The 19,366-nt window shown below is 36.3% G+C and overlaps 1 protein-coding gene across 12 annotated transcripts in view; it reads left to right on the top strand.

Annotated features, from left to right (window-relative positions):
• BBX (BBX high mobility group box domain containing) overlaps positions 1 to 19,366 on the top strand; it is a 281,580-nt gene that overhangs the window by 103,160 nt on the left and 159,054 nt on the right. For 7 of the 12 annotated variants that reach the window (XM_079921628.1, XM_079921631.1, XM_079921630.1 and 4 more), the window contains one exon: positions 12,751 to 12,824. The exons of the other annotated variants lie outside the window; for them this stretch is intronic. The gene's annotated coding sequence lies outside the window, so the exon portion shown is untranslated. The remainder of the gene's footprint in view (positions 1 to 12,750; positions 12,825 to 19,366) is intronic. 12 annotated transcript variants of the gene reach the window in all.

Genomic DNA, 19,366 nt, shown 5'->3' with positions numbered 1-19,366 from the left:
ACCAGCTTTACAAGACTGTTAAAGGGACTTCTCTTATCGAAAAAGAAAAGGCCACAACTAGAAACATGAAAAATACAAAAGGGAAAAAAGCTCATTGGTAAAGGCAAATATATGGTAAAGGTCATAAATCAATCACATACAAAGCTAGTAAGAAGGTTAAATGACAAGAGGTATAAAATCATCTATATCTACAGTAATTGGTTAAGGCAAACAAAAACAAAAAATGTGAAATATGTAAAAAACAGTTTATTTTTATTGGAGTATAGTTGCTTTACAATGGTGTGTTAGTTTCTGCTGTACAACAAAGTGAATCAGCTATATGTGTACATATATCCCCTCCCTCTTGGACCTCCCTCCCACCACTCCTCCATCCCACTCATTAAAAAAAACAAACCCAGTAAGCATTGGGGGGGAGAGTAAAAATGAAGTAAAAATGTGTATGAGCTTAAGAAATCAGCAACTTAAAGTAATCACGTATATATAGATTGCTATATATAAATCTCATGGTAACCACAAACCAAAAATCTATACTAGATACACATACAAAAAAAGGGAAAAGAATCCAAACATAACACTAAAGTTAGCCATATCACAAGGGAAGAGAGCAAAAGAAGAAGGAACAAAGAAGAACTACGAAAACAACCCCGAAGCAATGAACAAAATGACAAAAAGTACATACTTACTAATAATTACATTAAACACAAATGGACTGTGTGCTCCCATCTAAAGATGTAGAGTGGCTGAATGGAATATTGACCATAAAAAAGAATGAAATCGTGACATTTGCAATAACATGGATGGACCTAGAGGGTATTATGCTAAGTAAAATATGTCAGACAGAGAAAGACAAATACTGTATGATTTCACTTATATGTGGAATCTATAAAACAAAATGAATGAACATAACAAAACAGAAACAGAGTTACAGGTACAGAGGTACAGAGAACAAGGAGGTGGTTGCCAGAGGAGAGGGTGTTGGGGAGAGGAATGAAATAGGTGAGGGAGATGAAGAGGTACAAACTTGCAGTTGCAAAGTAAATGTCAAGGGTATGAAATGTACAGAATGGGGAATATAGTTAGTAACTATATATATATATATAAAATATCCTTGTGTGGGGACATATAGTACTTTGACTTAGCATGGTGATCATTTTGAAATGTATAGAAATAATCACTATATTGAAATGTATAGAAATAATGAATCACTAGGGATATAGTGTACAACATGCTAAATATAATTAACACTGCTCTATGTTATATATGAAAGTTGTTAAGAGAATAAATGCTAAGAGTTCTCATCACAAGGAAAAATATTTTTTCTCCTATTTCTTTAATTTTATATCTGTATGAGATGATGGATATTCCTTAAACTTATTGTGATAATCATTTCACGATGTATGTAAGGCAAACCATTATGCTGTACACCTTAAACTTATACAGTGCTATATCTCAATTATATCTCAATAAAACTGGAAGGACAAGAGTCAATAAAATGGAGGGAGGGAGGGGAATGGGAGTGGAGTATGGGATAAAGGGAAGCTAATTAGTTAATTAAGACTGTCTTGTTAGCTACAGTGTTGAACTGTGTTGCAGATTTTATTATAAATAAATAGGCTTCTATTCAAGTGTGTATCTTAGACTATATCTGGAGGATTCCCAAAAATTCATTATATGAAACTCTTGACGCTGACTAGATTCATTAAGACGATGAATCATATTCCAGAATCAGAATCTGAGATATATTCCTATTCTTCCTGTTACTGTTCACCCCAAGTAGAGTAATTGAAGTAACTGTGTTGTCAAAGCAGGGATTGACATTTATAGAACACTGTATAAGCCTCCTTAGTATAGCTAATGTTTGGAAATATATTCTAGGTCTGATTTTACATTTAAATGATATTTCTTTCTTTGTATCCATCTTACATCCAAAGTAAGAAACAAGTGCTTGTGTTGTTGCTTTTAAATTATAGCAAGTACTCTCTGGAATCAGAGTAACGATAGAATTCAACACTTTGGAGTTGAGGCTGTATGTGTTCATTCATATGTGAACACATCACATATATTATTGTCAACTTTTATGAAAGGCCTGGGTCAAGTAAACTTATATGAGAGATTTATGAAGAAAATAATTTCCAATATATTGTATGATACCCAACTCTTTGGTTCTTTGTGACTATTCCTATCTATAAAAGTAACTTAGGGTGCGAGGAAGATTCCCTTTAAAATTTATATTCAGGCTGTTACCAAAAAGAAATAATAAGTGTTGTAGACAATGTGGAGAAAAGGGAACCCTTATATGCTGTTGGTAGGAATATAAATTGGTGCAACCACTATGGAAAACAGTGTATAGAGATTCCTCAAAAAATTAAGAACAGTACTACCATATGATCCAGTTATTCTACTTCTGGATATTTATCCGGATACAAAAACACTAATTCAAAGAGATATATGCACCCCTGCGTTCATTGCAGCATTGTTTACAATAGCCAAGGTGTGGAAACAACTTGTGTCTACCAATGGATGAATGGATAAAGAAGATCACACACACACACACACACACACACACACACACACACACACATACATGCAGACACTGAAATACTATGCAGCCATAAAAAATAACGTGAAATTCATTAATTGAATTTGCCATTCATTGCAACATGGATACCTATAGGGTATTATCCTAAGTGAAATAAGTCAGACAAATACTGTATGATTTCACTTATATGTGGAATCTAAAAAATAAAATAAACAATAAACAAAACAAAAACAAAATCATAGACACAGAGAATAGATTGGTGGATACCAGAGGGACAAGTGCTTGGGGGTACAGTGAAATGGGTAGAGGGGATCAAATGTATGGGGATGGATGGTAACTAGACTTACTGTGGTGACCACTTTGTAGTGTGTACAAATATTGATTTATAATTTTATACACCTGAATTTTATATAATATTATATACCAGTTTTACCTCAATTAAAAAATGATATTCAGAATAGCTTTCATGTCATTATATTTTACTTTAGTTCTTTAAAAATTGGTTATTTTTCCAGAAATTTGTATGGTAACTCTCACTAAAGCAAAGCACTGTATTCCCAACTATTCCATTTTTTTTTTTTCCTCCTCCGAAATATAAGAAAAAAAATAATAATTTCAGGCATAGAGAATGAATTGTGTGCTACTCTCCACGTAAATGTAATAGCATACATAACAAACAAGGCATTGGAAATGCCCCTAGAATTGGTTTTACAAGTCACATTAACATTATCCAGGTTTTCAGTGTTTTTGTTGAAACTTGAAACTTCTCTTTATAGGAAATATAAATTGAAAGAAAATTGGTGCTACAGGAGTACAGATTGAAAATTTAAACATCTTGACTTACTGAATGTCATGATGTGCCAAAATTTTTGAATAAATTTATTGAAATTAGGATTTGAAATAAAGTAAAATAAATCAGTGCTCTCTTTCATTTCTTTTCAGGGGCTTTATGTGTGGTCCACTACTTTTGGTTTTTTTTCTCTTATTACAACAACACTGCAAAGCATTCTACTTTCTTTTCTCCTCTCACTTCAGACACTAGTAATAATGTAGCTTAACACACCTGTTATATATTTTGTGTGCTGTGCCCCAATCCAGGTTTCACACCCATTTCTCATTCCGGAAGATGGAATAAGCTGATGGCCCAAGCCTGGGTTATATTTCTATCTCTGAAGCTTGAGTAGAATTAGTTCAGTCCCACTCAGGGCACATGGACCTTGAGAAGGTGGAGTATTTTCTCAAAACTCAAAGTGCTTTAACCAGAAAATGGGAGATATACATATACCTTGCAGGCAAAAACATACATGTCTATAATTTCTGCTTAAGAAAAGCCAGTATAGAAAAACATACCTTTGTGGCTGATTATTCTCCCACTTAAATAAGGCATCTACAGTGAGTTTCCATTTTAACTTGAAAGGTGACAAAACCTGATTTTCTTAACTATAAAAAAAGTTAAAATTTCAAAATACTTATTGGCAGTATCGAGAACTATGGCTGTTACAGATGTTTGCAGGGCATACACCTTTCACCATTCACCTTATAATTGGTGGCCTCTGGTGGGTGTATAACACTGAGCTCTAAGGGTCAGTATGCGGGAATTAACCACAAAGGATAAACCCTTTGTCTATCAATGGGAATACTTGGAGAATATGTCCTTTGATTTTTTTTTTTTGGTTGGTTTAATTTGAGCCAGATATTGTATATTACTTTAAATGACTGCCATAGGAGCAGAGGCATTTACTGAAGATTAGTGATCAGTGGAGCATGTATACTGTTCAGACATTGTTGTTGTAGGGCATGGGCTTAGTTTTAATGGAAGACATAAATTTAATTGTTACTAGGTGTTTCTGGTGGGAGTGAGCATTTAAGGGAGAATTACTGTTTATAAATTCTCAACTGGTATTGGCCTGTCGTTTGCTAGTGAGTATATAATTTTCATATTGTTAGAATGAAGTAAGTTGATATTAGCTTTTTAAAAAATTAATAAACTTTACTTTTTAGAGCAGTTTTAGGTTCACAGCAAAATTGGATAGAAAGTACAGAGTTTCCATATACTCACTCCCCCCTCCCCCCACGTAAACGAACATTAACTTTTTATTCAAGGTATTTATAAAAGTATTTAGAAACACAAAGAAGTATTTTATGTGCTTTTACTTCTGCAACTAGAAGTTGTCTTTCTCTGTCTTCAGACTAGAAAGGGGAAAGTGTTCTAGAGCCAAGAAGCATTCTCTGACAACCCCGAGAGTGAAGTTAGGCCCTGTTTTATGATCCTTTTCCAGCTGAATGTTGCTATTTACAATGGAAGACCAGAGAAAGAGTAGGGATCTAAGGTAACCTAGTCTGGAGCCCCCTGCTGTCAGATCAAACTGATTGATGATAGTCCAGAAGAGCAGTGTGCAGTAGGGGCAATGCACTGACCCATAGTGGGAGCCCTGGGTTCTGGCCTAGCTCTGCCTGTAGCTTGCCGTGTGGTCGAAGGGGCTGAATCGAATGACCTCCGACTGCCTGCAGCATACTGTGATTCCACGACTGATTGGAATGTCCAGTAGGGGCTAATAACATCAAATCCTGCGGGGGCAGCAGTGTGGAGCCACGGGGTGTTGTCCAGCGTGGCCACAAACCAGCTGAAGGCCTTTTGTCCAGTCTCTTAACCTTTTTGGGTCTGTCTTGGTTTCAGCTATGGAAATGTTGGGATTGGACATCTCTGTTTCCCTCTAAGGAAAGTTTTTTGGATCTTTCTGGTTTAAAGTAGCTAATTACTGTATAGGATTATTTAATGACAGCTAATTACTGTATAGGATAAATTGTTATTTATCCTATTTATTATTTATAGGATTATTTATAGGATTATTTATCTGGTTTAAAGTAGCTAATTACTGTATAGGATTATTTTTATTTATTATTATTATTTATAACTGCTTTGTGAATAAATAACTTCAAAAAGGGAGCATATTAACACTTTATTGTGGATCATTTTTGAGCAGACTCCTTTATGTCTTCATATCAGGAATGTTCTTGCAATTAACATATCTGGAACCAGTCTTTCTGTTGCAAAGCTATTTGCTGGCTATCCATTAGGTGCACCTGAAAGGGACAAGGGCTCTTTCTGGATAGTATAGTTTTTTTGGTTTTTAATAACACAATGTAAATTTTAATAGAGATGAGCTTTTTATATCACAAAATTTAAAATTACGCTTATATGTCTTTAAATTGTCTTTGTGAAATTTAAGTGATAAAGGAAAAAAGGGAAAGACTAGTGTCCTTTACTTCTCAGAACAGAATATTTTCCATTTAAAATTATGTAAATTGCTAACAGCTGACTTCCTTTTTTAATCAAATGACTTTGGACTAAATTAAGAGTGTGATTTTCTGTATATTGTGAATTATTGTTGATTAAAGGAATCCTTTCTTACCTCAAAGGACAAGGCGATCCTGAGAGTCCTCCAGTGGGTTTCATTCACAGAACCCCTCTCTAAAGATATAGGCTAATTCCTCAAGTGTGTAGGCCAAGGTTTACTTGGGCTAAACCAGAGTAATGCATAGGCGCGATGTCCCCACAGGGCTGGGATTATCTTACCCTTATACTTTCCAGCTCAGTGGCTTGACAGAGCTAAGGAATCTTCCCAAAGTACCTGGGGTTCCCTGTCAGTGTTCCTCACGTAGCTCCTGGCAAACATGTTTTTATACTCTTCCTGGAAGTGAAACTCTTTCTGCCTTAAATGTGCAATTTCCCCTGCCCGAGAAGGTCAAAGGCACATTTATATAGTTCACAAGAGCATAAAAGAGGCTTTCAGGGCCTCCCTGCCAAGCCATCTGACTGGACTAATGCCTACTCATTTTCCACCTCTACTTATGGTAACTGCAGAAATTCATAGTTCCACCATGGTCCCTGAAACAACAGTCTTATGGCATATGAGCATTATAATAAAATATCATATTATCAAATCAGGTAATGTAGCTCGAAATTGGTAGGAGTAAAAAGTGGTTGTTCAGACTGTCAGAATTAAACGTATGTTAAAACTACGTAAATTAAAACAAAATCTACCTTTTGAAAAGCTTAGCAATTTACTACCTAAATTAAAACAAAATCTACCTTTTGGAAAGCTAGCAATTTACTTAGCAGTTCTCAACCAAATGTTGAGAATATTCAAAGCAAACTTCAGCATGTTCACAATATTACTTCATTAAATGCTTTTCTACCACATAGTTTAACTCTAGTGACCTTACTAACATTTACCGAGCACTTCCTGTATGCCAAGACCTTTGTATTTCTAATATCTTCTAATAATTTAAGGCAACCTTTAGGGGTGTAGGAATTGTTACCCTGATTTTGCAGATGAGGATTGGAGTCTCAGAGAGTCTCAGGAATTGGCCTGCAGTTGCAGGGGAGTAAGCAAATGAGGGGTACAAGTTTGGCCCTAAAGCCAGTATGCTTTGCAGAACACCATGCTGCTAACTGTGCTCTGCTGTTTATGAGGCTACGGAGAGAAAAAAGCAAGTTGCATTACTTTCTCATTTGCCCACATTTCATGTTCCACTTTCTGATGTGAGCCCTGCACTTCGACCAGATCTGCCTCCGGTCCCTTTCAGCATGCTTCTTCCCAGTATGTAACTTAGGCCCAGTCTCTGCCTGTGCCTGTGACACCCTTCTCCATCCCCTTTCTCCATATCCCAGTTTGCAGCTAATGCCTTAGGTTGCAGCTTTTATTTGTTTCCTGCCTAAAGATTCCCTTGTGCAGTCTAACTTTTGGGGAATTCTTTGCTTACCGTTTTGACGTTATACATTTCTCTCTCTTCTTGTGTAACTCTGTGTGTGTGTGTGTGTGTATGCGATTACCCAACTAGATCATCAGCTTCTAGAAAACAACAACTCTTAGAATACCTTTTGCAGTGTTAATGCATGGTAGGTCATTATTAATTTCTCAAACTGTAAAAGGTTATACCATTTGCATCTCTGTGCTCTTGGCATGTAGATAGGTGGAAGGTAGTTTTTAAAGCACAGTTTTATAATTGGTCAATATTGAGTACTGAAGGAGAGAGGATTTCCAAATCTTTCATCTTAGACCTATGTCTAACAGTGAATGCTAGAGTTTCTGTCTCTGCCTGCTGGTGTTTTCCAACACCTTTCTGGAAATTCCAAACAGATGGACAGATCTGTAATGACTTGTAGTTACTTTGCTTTGCTGTTAGTATCTAGTGAACTCTTAGGACTTGTTTTGCCTTTATTGCTATGTTTAAGGTTTCTTACCTGAAAGGCTCTGGGTCATGAGGAAATGCAGGGGTGGGGGTGGGAAGGTGATAAAAAGATACTTCAGATTTGCATTTTCTTTTAAGAAATTACCATTCTCAGTATAGCTGACACTTGTAATTTCTGTTAAAGATTGGTGTCTGGCGAGAAATGCCTGTGAAATAGCTTTGGTTTAAGCTTCAACTATAAAGACAGTCAGAGTGGGTGATTTTAACAAGTGTTGTCTTTATTCATACTTTATATTGTCACTGTCATAAAATAAAGACAGTGACAATATGAAGTATGAAATAAAGGCAACTCTTGTTAAAAGCACACATATTATATATTTCCCTGCATTTATCTTTGTCTACATGAAGATAATTTATTTCAGCAAATGATTTACCCGGAGCTTATCATTTCTAGAAGAAAAAATCCTTTGTCCTCTGGTGTACCACAGTGACCTGAGGTATGGAATTCATTGGCCAAAATTGCATAACAGCCGGTATGCAATTTCAGTACTATATTATTTTGTAATGTGCCTGGTGCTACTACTGAGGAGATGAAAAGAATATTAATTACAGTGGGGTGAGTGGGAGACCTTATGCATATACATAAGGAGGCTTTAGTTAATGAGTTTTTTTGGACTAAAAATACGGTATATTTACGTAGAAGTAAGAGCTCGGTGTTTGTATTTAAGTTTATTTATAAACAACCTTTACATTTCATTTGTAAACATGCAGTGTGTAAAAGAGTGAATTGAGGAAAATATAAGAATTGTATTTATTTAAAGAAGTAATTTTAAGACAGGAAAAATCTTTTAAGAACACCTACTTTGTAAAGTGGAAATCGGAATACACATTGTTGGGAAAATGGGAGGAAGCCAGTGGAAGATTTAGTGAAAGAGTGGATGTTAAGACTGTTATTTGTGACCTGGATTTATTTTGGCTTTCAGAGGTCATGCTTACTCTTAGATTAGAAATGCAGCCTCTTTCAAAGCATAAACATAATTGAAAAAAAAATTTTGAAATTTGCTTTCTTGGGTTCTCCATTTTGTTTTCTTCAGGTGTAAAAAGCATGCGTATTCTATTTTCAGGAAGATGAGGAAAAAAATCTATTTCCGTTTCTAGCAGCTTGGCTATTTTTGTTGTTGTTTCTGGCTCCATAAATGGAGAGGCATCTGTACCGTGCATTGTATCATGCCCAGCAAGTTTTTTTTCATTTGAATGTAATTGTTCCTTAGCAAATAATTGCAGTCCAGAATGACTTTTACTGAGCTTGATTGAATTAGGGTTATGTATGAAAATGAGTTAGTTAAAGCTTAATCTATTACCCAGAGAAATGATGAAAACATCAGAAAAGCAGTCATTCATGGGGATTAAATAGTCTTCCATGTAAATGGGCAACATGGTTGCCTGGAGTCCCTTCTGCACTGACTAGGTTGTAGTGACATTAGGGTGCAAAACATACAGTGTTGGCATAGAAGGGGATCTTGTCATGATGTGCCTTTGAATGTTATACTGGACATTAACACTAATGAGGGAGACTGCCTCGTTATAAGAAGTGGCACCTCACCTTTTTTAGTATAATAAGCTTTCAAAACATAGGACCCCGAAGGGGGGCAATGTGTAAACTGCCAGAAAGCCAGCTGCTTTGGGATATTTCAGTGGTTGCTGAGGCCAGATCTTTAAGATGGGTTTTTCAGATGCCAAGTCAGATACCCTATTTGTGGTTAAGAGGTAAAGAGGAGATAATTCAACATTAGCTCTCCCATCTGCCATGATGATCTCAGAGGGCATCCTGAGCTGTGCCAGGTCCATCCTGGCTAGGTGTGCATCCTGTGGGAAGTAGTGTTGTGGTGGGAAGCGGGCCTTGCAAAGGGAAAAGGAGCCCGTTAACGGAGCAGGCTCTTAATGAGGCAGTGGGAGCTAAGTGTGGGCAGTCAGGAATCCAAGGCCCTGTGTGGATGGGAAGTGAGGGTTAGGAGGAAGCTGTAGTGTGACCCAGAGAACACAGACAGGCCTGGTGTGGCTCAGTGGAAGATCTCTCCTGGCTATGGTCTAAGGGCATGTTCAAGTCACCATTCTGCAGGGTTGTATTCACCCTTTAGACATTTCCCGTTCTTGCCCACCTGCCCTTCTGACACCTCACACAGCCACCCATTTCCATCAAATCAAAACACTTTTGAAGTACTGGTAACTTAAATGCAGAGCAGCTTATGCTGAAACTGCTTTTCTGAAGCTACTCATGTGGGCATTTGTAGTAGCCAGATAAAATCTGGAGTTTGGCTGTCGGAGAACTCAAAGGGAGTCTGTCGCAGGCAGGATCTTCAGCCTTAAAGTTGACCTCTGCTCTGTGGCTGATTCCCTGGCTCCCCTCCTAGTCAGTGAAGTCCAACATGATTTCTTCGTTTTCCTGAGTTTTAAAACCCATATTGGCCACAGCATAGTCAGCCTCCTCCCTCTCCCTCCCTACTTTATCCATAGATAGTTGCATCCCAGGTGATAAATTATTGAACAGTAATCAAAATAAAGTATAGATATGGTCCATTTGGGGGGTATATATTTGATTATAGAAACAAACAAATGTGTAAGGGTACCTTAAGATTAGTGAGAGTTTATTTTTGAGCTCCTAAAAGAACTTCTGTATATAGGATATACTAGCATATTTTATTTCTCAGATAGCATGCACTCAACTTCTTAAACTAAAATGTAGGGTCTTCCCTGGTGGCGCAGTAGTTAAGAATCCGCCTGCCAATGCAGGCGACACGGGTTCAATCCCTGGCCTGGGAAGATCCCGCATGCCACGGAGCAACTAAGCCTGTGCACCACAGCTGCTGAGCCTGGGCTCTGGAGCCCGTGAGCCACAACTACTGAAGCCCGCACGCCTAGAGCCCGTGCTCCACAACAAGAGAAGCCACCGCAATGAGAAGCCTGCGCACCAGAACAAAGAGTAACCCCCGCTCGCCACAACTAGAGAAAGCCCACGCGTAGCAACGAAGGCCTAACGCAGCCAAAAATAAAATAAATTAAATAAAATAAATAAATTAAAAAAAACACTAAAATGTAAGCAAATCTCTAAATCAAAATAAGAATTAAACCCACACTATCAGAATTAATGTTGGACCCTCCTCTCCCAGTTTTGGCAGTATTAATTATATACTCTTTGTTTTTTTAGTTTATACCAATTTATTTACTTGACAGTTATTTATAGATATTCATGATTTTTGCCTATTTATTAACTTTTTATTTTAATAGTTCTTTATACTGGCTTTCATGGATTTATATGAAGAAAAAGTATGGAAATAAATGTATGAGATAGTACATGTGATTTTCTTAAAACAGCAGTTTTTAAACAAAATTTATTTATTTTTGGCTGTGTTGGGTCTTCATTGCTGTGCGTGAGCTTCCTGTAGTTGTGGCGAGCCAGGACTACTCTTTGTTGTGGTGCGTAGGCTTTCATCGCGGTGGCTTCTCTTGTTGCGGAGCACGGGATCTAGGTGCGCGGGCTTCAGTAGTTGTGGCTCGCGAGCTCTAGAGCGCAGGCTCAGTAGTTGTGGCCCACGGGCTTAGTTCCTCTGCGGCATGTGGAATCTTTCCAGACCAGGGTTCGAATCTGTGTCCCCTGCATTGGCAGGCGGATTCTTAACCCCTGAGCCACCAGGGAAGCCCGAAACAGCAGTTTTAATGTTAGTTGCCTAGTTTATGATAATTAAGGATAGACTTTTATATCATTTATTTAATCAGTTTTTGGAATTGTACCCTTCCTTGATAAAAACATAGGCATTTAATTTGAAAGTATTCATGTGTCCTTCGTAGTTTTCGTCAAAGATCTGGATTTATTCTTTCATCCATATCCTTGTTTTAAAAAATGTGGATGAATGAGTAGTATCTTGTGTGAAGCCACGTGAGGCCATTTAATATTTTATTTATTCTTTCAAGTTGTTGTTTTCTTCCATAGCACTGGGTGACAACTGAACCATCTAAGTCTAGTTAGGATTACTCAGATGAATCATTACACATTTTTGATATTTAATGTGTAAGAGCCAGTTCTTCCATATTGTAGTGGCTGATTAGGGGAAAAAACTTTAGCCAAGCCATAAAATGACTAACAGTATTGATCAAGCTGTAAGCCAGTAAGTGATATCTGATTTCTAGAGTGTGTTATAGCCTACTGATTGTAAGGAAATAAATTGTCATAATCTGCAGGAGGGTAGGAAATTGTCTCTCTTAGTTGAGTGTGAATTTAGTATTACCATGAAGCACTTGAGAAACTAAATGAATGTCTCAGAAACTGAAATAATTTTAAAAGAAGATGCAGTTTAAGTGTATGTCTATATTTGCAGTATTAATGTAAAATGCTCATTTAATTTGTATACTCTTGTTGATTCTGATCCTCTTATATTTATTTCATCATATGTAACTAGAAAGTAATTTTTTAGTTACAGCTTTTCTCTATTTGTATGTGTTCCCCCTCCGCTCCCCACCTTAAAAAAAAACTATCTTGATTTCACTTGTTATCTTTAAAACATTTAAAAGATAAAATATAAGATATTAACATCTGAACCACAGCTTAACTGTATGGGTTGGGCCAGTCATTTTAAATAACTTGAATTTAGTCAGGATGTCAATATAATTTCATGTTTTTCCACAGAATTCACCTGTAACTCTACACGTGAATTTAGTCAGAAAGCTAAGAAGTGATTGCCTGTAATTCTTTGTCTCTGTAACTTTAGTCTCAGAATTCCCATTGAGTAATTTTAGTGACTATCTTTTTGTTACATTAAAGTTGACAATAAACACTTTAGGTCTTTTTTTCCTAAATAGTGTTAGTAGAGGGATGTTTAATAATTTTCCTGATTTTGATTGCTTGGCTGTTAATTCATCTTATTTAGGGATTATTTTGCTAAAGGAGAATAAGTGTCAACTTTGTTTGAAAGGGCTTCCTGGCTCACCATTTTAATCACTTTGCTATGGGTCCTTCACAGAATTCTGCTGCATCACAGAAGCTGGAAGTTCTGATGTTCCATTGAAATCACAATGGAAAGTCTTGACTTGACCGGTAAGAGCAGCCCTGCAGGTGCATCTTACTTACCTGGAAGCAGTGAAGCTGTCAGGAGCTAAGTGGTAACAGAGCTGGTCTCAACTTTTTTCCATCTGATGGATTCACCTTCCGTATTGATCAAGGAAGTGTGATAATTGTGTATTTTTTTGGTCAATTTTATTAGTATTTTTAAAGGGACACTTTAATCTCTATCATCAAGTAAGTTAAATTTTCCTTTAAAATCATGAATTTTAAAAAATTAACTATTTCAGAATCTCTGGTTTGTTTCTCCACAGTAGTGGGCTGTTGGTGAAAAGTCCATTTATTGAAGTCCTAATTATCTAGAGAATACATACCTAAATAAATATTACATTGGCCTGTTCCCCCAAAGCCTTTTTTTGTATTGCCTGAAAAAGTTGAGATTTTAAAATATATACATGTGGCAAATTATATCAAACTTTGAAACTCACAGATACTATAATTCTGTCCTCTTGTATATAAGTTATATTCAAAACTGCTTCTTTAGGAATATTTTAAGATTAATTTTGGTCATGATTACTTAAATGCATAGAGTTTTCTCAGTCTGGGAATGAAAATGTGTGATTGCTTTACTGATGTTTCAATACTTTATGGTGAACTGATGATTTATAAGACCAAGGAATTTAATATAAGTTAAAATTAACAGAAGTAGTAAATATTGTTTAGTTGCAATTTTTAGGACATGAACTTACTTTTCAATTTTTTTATTCATCGAAATCTTAAATCTTTTCTGTTCTTAAGTATTTTTGATAGCTTATTAGGTCCGTCTAGAATATCTGTGTCTACCTTTTTTGTTGTAGTAAGTATGTGACTGAATGTTGCTTTTATGATATGAGTATAAATATAAGGCCTCTGAACCATTCTTCTGAATGTTGCAGTCTAGGATTGTACACATTGTAAAAATAAATGCCATTTAGCTTGTGTGTTTACTAGGATATTGAAACAACAAAAAAATCTTAGTGCCAGTGAGAAGATTGGGATTTAGTTAGTTTTCCTCCTTTCTGTGCTATCCTTTAAGGCACAGTGAAGTTAGAAATATAAATTCTGGATTTACAAATGCCAGTTAGGATACAGTTGGTTATGGTTTTTCTGGGTCAGCAGAATAGACTACAGAATATTTGAATATCTATACTGAAATGTCAAATATGTTCTCGATTACTAATCCTAAAGGCAGTTGAGTATAGTGAGATACAAAGAAAATTAAATTTGTGGCGGTATTCTTAGTTTTCTGAATATGAATACATATATAGAAAGTAAAGCAGGACCTTTTATATTACCTATTCAGAAAACTAAATCATTAATCAGTAGTTGTTGGCAGTCTTGGCTTAAGTAGCCATCTCATCTATGATCTCTAAATGTTAATCAGATTATTTTAATACAATATTTTTATTGACTGTAAGCAGAAATTGACAAAAAATGCTGGTAAAATTTAAGAAGACTGAGACTTTATACTTCTAGCATAACTATACATTCATCTTAAATACAGTATTAACTAACAGAAAATTGCCACACAAAATCAGGAGTAATTTAGGAAACAAATTTTGGAAAATGTTACCGAGCAGAATGATGCCAGGGTTCAGTAAATCTGGGAAACATGCTATTTAAGTTAGCTTAGGCAAAGTTTTGTTTAATTATCCAGAGAATCCCCAAGTCTTAGTGGTTTATAGCAGTAAAAGTTTCTTTCTCGCTCATGTTCATGTTCTTGATGAATTTGCTGCCACTCTGCTCCATATCCTCTTCATTCCTGGACCAAAGCTGAAGGACAACCTCTCTGGGATGCTTAAGTCTTGTGGCAAAAGGAGAAAGGAATGATGGTGGAATCTGGGCTCTTTAAACTGCTGCTGAGAGGTGGTATATGTCACTACCTCTTATATTTCATTGGCTAAAGCATGTCACATGGCCAACTCATGGCATTGGATAGGAGTGGCCTTTTAAGAGGGGTGGGGTAGGGGAAGGCTGATAGGGAGGCATAATGCATATTTTAAGTATAATATCTGCATAATCCTGTCTACGGTTCTTCTAGACAGACAGAATGCACCTTGTATGTTAAGCTTCCAGGAAGTCCTGTAGTAAATGAATCTGTTTAACATGGAAAGTTATTTGACTATGAATCCTCTTGTAGTCACGTGGAACACATTGAGCTTTGAAACCCTGTGACAAGTTTTAAGGAATGAGGAGTTGATACAATTCAAGAGTTTCATTAAGTTTTGAACATTATCACTTTTCCACTATGCAATAAGTGGAAATACAGTCTATACTAAACTTACTTACCTTATTGTTTTATAAGTTGTTTTAAAATGAATGAAAATTACTGCAGACTGGACCCTCTGTGGTTTGCATACAGCATTAGAGAAGGGATATAATGATTCTCATAATAACTTCTTACCTATGTTTACTAAGTTAAGAACTTTTGACAGATGTTATCTAATTGGATATAGAGGAAGAGCATGAGAAAATGGGTACTTTGCTTTTTCCAGTAGTAATACAATAATTTTACCATGTAATGGTAACCAAATGCTTCTACTTAAGATCAATTTAAGGAATCATTCTAGAGAGAAAAAATGCAGAATACTATAGGGTGGTTAACAATTGAATCCCATGGGTTTTCTGATGTACTTCACTCGAGGTCATAGTCACTCTACAGTGATTGCATTATTCGCTCCTAAGTTTTCTAGAAAATTGCTAGGCATTATGAACTCAACCAATGTAGATTTGATTAATCCCACAGGTTTTATAAAACATTGCTACCAGACCTGTGTGGACTAAGATGATTTAAATATCAAGGAGTATATAAACAGTGCTTTGTTCGATAGTTCATAGTTCTTTAAGATTGGGGAGAAGGAACATTCTTAGACATCTGTGGAGTCAGAGAAACTTAGGCATAAACCGTAGTTCTGGAACTTTTAAATTGAAAGAATTTGGGTGTTTATGTAACCTCTCTGAAGTTTTGTTTTCTCATCTTAATATCGGATAACGATCTCTACCTTGTGGAATTCTGATAATTAAATAAGGGAATTATGTTGAGTGTTGATACGCTGCCTGGCACATGGGATGCAGTCAAGAAATGGTAGTTAAGAAAAATGTGATCATAGTTCAGTAATCTTGAATGCACTATAATATACCTTTATTACAGTGTATGTATGTATAAGCTGTGTTTGCATATTTATATTTACACACACATACTTTGAGTTTTAACAAATTGTCCTGAATGCATAAGAGCCTATATATTCAACAGTTACCACTGAAAGGGTGAATCCTATAGAGATACTAGTCACCCTATGATCTAATAAATCACTTCTTGCCACTGAGAACGTAGAAATCCTAAGGACAGAGTGATTGCCAAAGGTGGATATATGGCCTTGACTCTGGATATTAATGAGGTCAGCATCAAAGAAATCAAATTTTATATAATCTCGGTGCACAAGGTACAAGGACAGGAGACAGTGCCACAGAAATTTTCTTCACCATGTAGAGCAAATGTTGTTTGGTTTCAAAAGAATCAGCATTTCTCTTTCAAGATTTTTACGCTGCTGTTTTCCAGGGAGGGTGAGATTATTTAGATTCCTTCGAGGACTTCTCTGTTGGCATTGTCCCCTTGCACTCAGAATCAGGACAACAGAGGATAACTCTTAGGGGTTCAAAGCTTTATGCTATTTCCAAATGACAATTTAATGTAGAACAACACACACATATATAAATAATTTTGGAGTGAATTATTCTTCAGATTGCTCCAGGCACTTCTCTTCATAAACGAATCATTGTTGCAACAACTATCAGTGACATATTCAGCTGGATTTTTTGTGTGTTTGTTTATTTGGCTGCGCCGGATCTTAGTTGCGGCACGTGGAATCTTCGTTGCCGCGTACAGTATCTTTTAGTTGCGGCATGCGGACTCTTGGTTGCGGCACGAGAACTCGTAGTTGCGGCATGCATGTGGGATCTAGTTCCCTGACCAGGGATCAAACCCGGGCCCTCTACACTGGGAGCACAGAGTCTTAACCACTGGACCACCAGGGAAGTCCCCTCAGCTGGATTATTGATAGAGTAAATCTATTTCAAAAGTAGAATCTTTTAATTTTTAGAGATTATATAGTCTGCTTGGGCTGCCATAACAAAATACCACAGACTGGGTGGCTTAAACAGCAGATATTTTTTAACAGTTCTGGAGGCTAAAAGTCCATGATAAAGATGCTGACAAATTGTCTCTGGTGTGGTTGCTCTTCCTGGCTTATGGACAGTTGCCTTCTTGCTGTGTTCTCACATGACCTTTTGTGTGTGTGTGTGTGTGTGTGTGTGTGTGTGTGTGTGTGTGTGTGTAGAAAGTGTGCTCTAGTTTCTTCCCCTTCTTAAAAGGACACCAGTTCTATCAGATAATGGCCCCACCCTAATGACCTTACTTAACTTTTACCTACTTCTAGGGTCTATCTCCAAATATAATCACATTGGGCTTTGAGGTTTCATCATATGAATTTGAGGGCAACCAGTTCAGTTCATCCCAGAGGTAATTGTTTTTCTGTACCAAAGAGTGAAGTGAAAGTTAAAAAAAAAAAACTTTCTATGTTATTTAATCTATAAACAAGAAAACCTGGTTTACTATAGTCATCTAAGACTAAAAATATCTTTGGATCTTTGAGATGGGAGACATTTGAAATTACTAAATTCATATTTCTTCCACTTTGAAGTCACTGCATGAAAAAGTGTCTTTCAAGTGAAGGGATCAAATCTAAGAACTTGAAAATTAGAGTGTTTTGTATGATGGAGGAATTACATCATTGTAAAAATCGATTTCCATGTGTATTCATTGTTTTCTAGGACTGGAATGTATTTGAAAATTAGGTTGAGGAATAAGACGATTACTCTTTTGAGTTGTATCTGTTTCTGCTTACTATAATCAAGCCAATTCACATTTTTTCAAGGCTATATTCTTTTACTTTGTGAATCAGTTGTGAATTCAACAGGGAAATGGCATACTCTTAAAGATTCTGGAAAACAGAAAGAAGAGATTGTTTATTTGAAATAAAGCCAGCAGAAGCCATGGAGTCCTAAATCTGCTCTTCTACCTGTTTATTTTCCTGCCTCCCACTCTCTCTTTTTTTATCCACGTTTTTCTTCTTCCTCCTTTCCCTTCTTTCCTCTGATATCAGCTCTTGAGCTAGGGAATCATCGTATTTCTCAAGTATGATAGTCTAAGTGCAGTTCTTTGAACATTTGTATAGTACTTCTTTCTACTACACAATAGGAACTTTTTCTGTTAGGTAAGTCAGTTGATGGGTGTTTGGGATTACTGATGGGTAATAGCATTGATGTAGGCTCAGCTTAACTCTTCGTTTTATCTTTAAACTTTTTCTAATATGTGTGTTCTGTGTCACTAGAATAATTTCAGTTTCTGGTGATTTACTGCCTTTATAAAAACAAAACATACTCCAAAGGAAACAAACCTTTGAGACATGTACCTTTGTATAAAAATAATTTTAAATTGATTTGTAATTTTTTTTCTCATCTTGTGTGTTTATAGACTAAAGGATAAGCTCTTGAGCACTGATCTAATTTTGTGGATGACAGTTTAATTGGTTGAAAATTATTTTAACTCATTTATCTACCTTTGTGTTTTTTTTGAATATTATTATACTTTTTTATACAGCAGGTTCTTATTGGTTATCTATTTTATACATATTAGTGTATATATGTCAAGCCCAATCTTCCAATTCATCCCCCCACCCGCCGCTTTCCCCCTTTGGTGTCCATCCTTTTGTTCTTTACATCTGTGTCTCTATTTCTGCCTCGCAAACCAGTTCATGTATACCGTTTTTCTAGATTCCACATATACGTGTTAATATACGATATTTGTTTTTCTCTTTCTGACTTACTTCACTCTGTATGACAGTCTCTAGGTCCATCCACGTCTCTGCAAATGACCCAATGTTGTTCCTTTTTATGGCTGAGTAATATTCCATTGTATATATGTATCACATCTTCTTTATTGATTCGTCTGTTGGTGGGCATTTAGGTTGCTTCCATGACCTGGCTATTGTAAATAGTGTTGCATTAAACATTGGGGTGCATGTGTCTTTTTGAATTATGGTTTTCTCTGGGTATATGCCCAGTAGTGGGATTGCTGGGTCACATGGTAATTCTATTTTTAGTTTTTTAAGGAACCTCCATACTGTTCTCCATAATGGCTGTATCAGTTTACATTCCCACCAACAGTGCAAGAGGACTCCCTTTTCTCCACACCCTCTGCAGCATTTGTTGTTTGTGATGCAAATTCTAACCAGTGTGATGTGATACCTCATTGTAGTTTTGATTTGCGTTTCTCTAATAATTAGGGATGTTGAGCAGCTTTTCATGTGCTTCTTGGCCATCTGTATGTCTTTGGAGAAATGTCTGTTTAGGTCTTCTGCCCATTTTTGGATTGCGTTGTTTGTTTTTTTTTAATATTGAGCTGCATGAGCTGTTTATACAGTTTGGAGATTAATCCTTTGTTGATTCATTTGCTAATATTTTCTCCCATTCTTAGGATT

Source organism: Stenella coeruleoalba, assembly GCF_951394435.1.
Source record: "Stenella coeruleoalba genome assembly, chromosome: 5".
NCBI classification, from domain to species: Eukaryota; Metazoa; Chordata; class Mammalia; order Artiodactyla; family Delphinidae; genus Stenella; species Stenella coeruleoalba.
The sequence above is the reverse complement of the archived record's forward strand: the minus strand, read 5'-3'. Positions and strand labels throughout refer to the sequence as shown.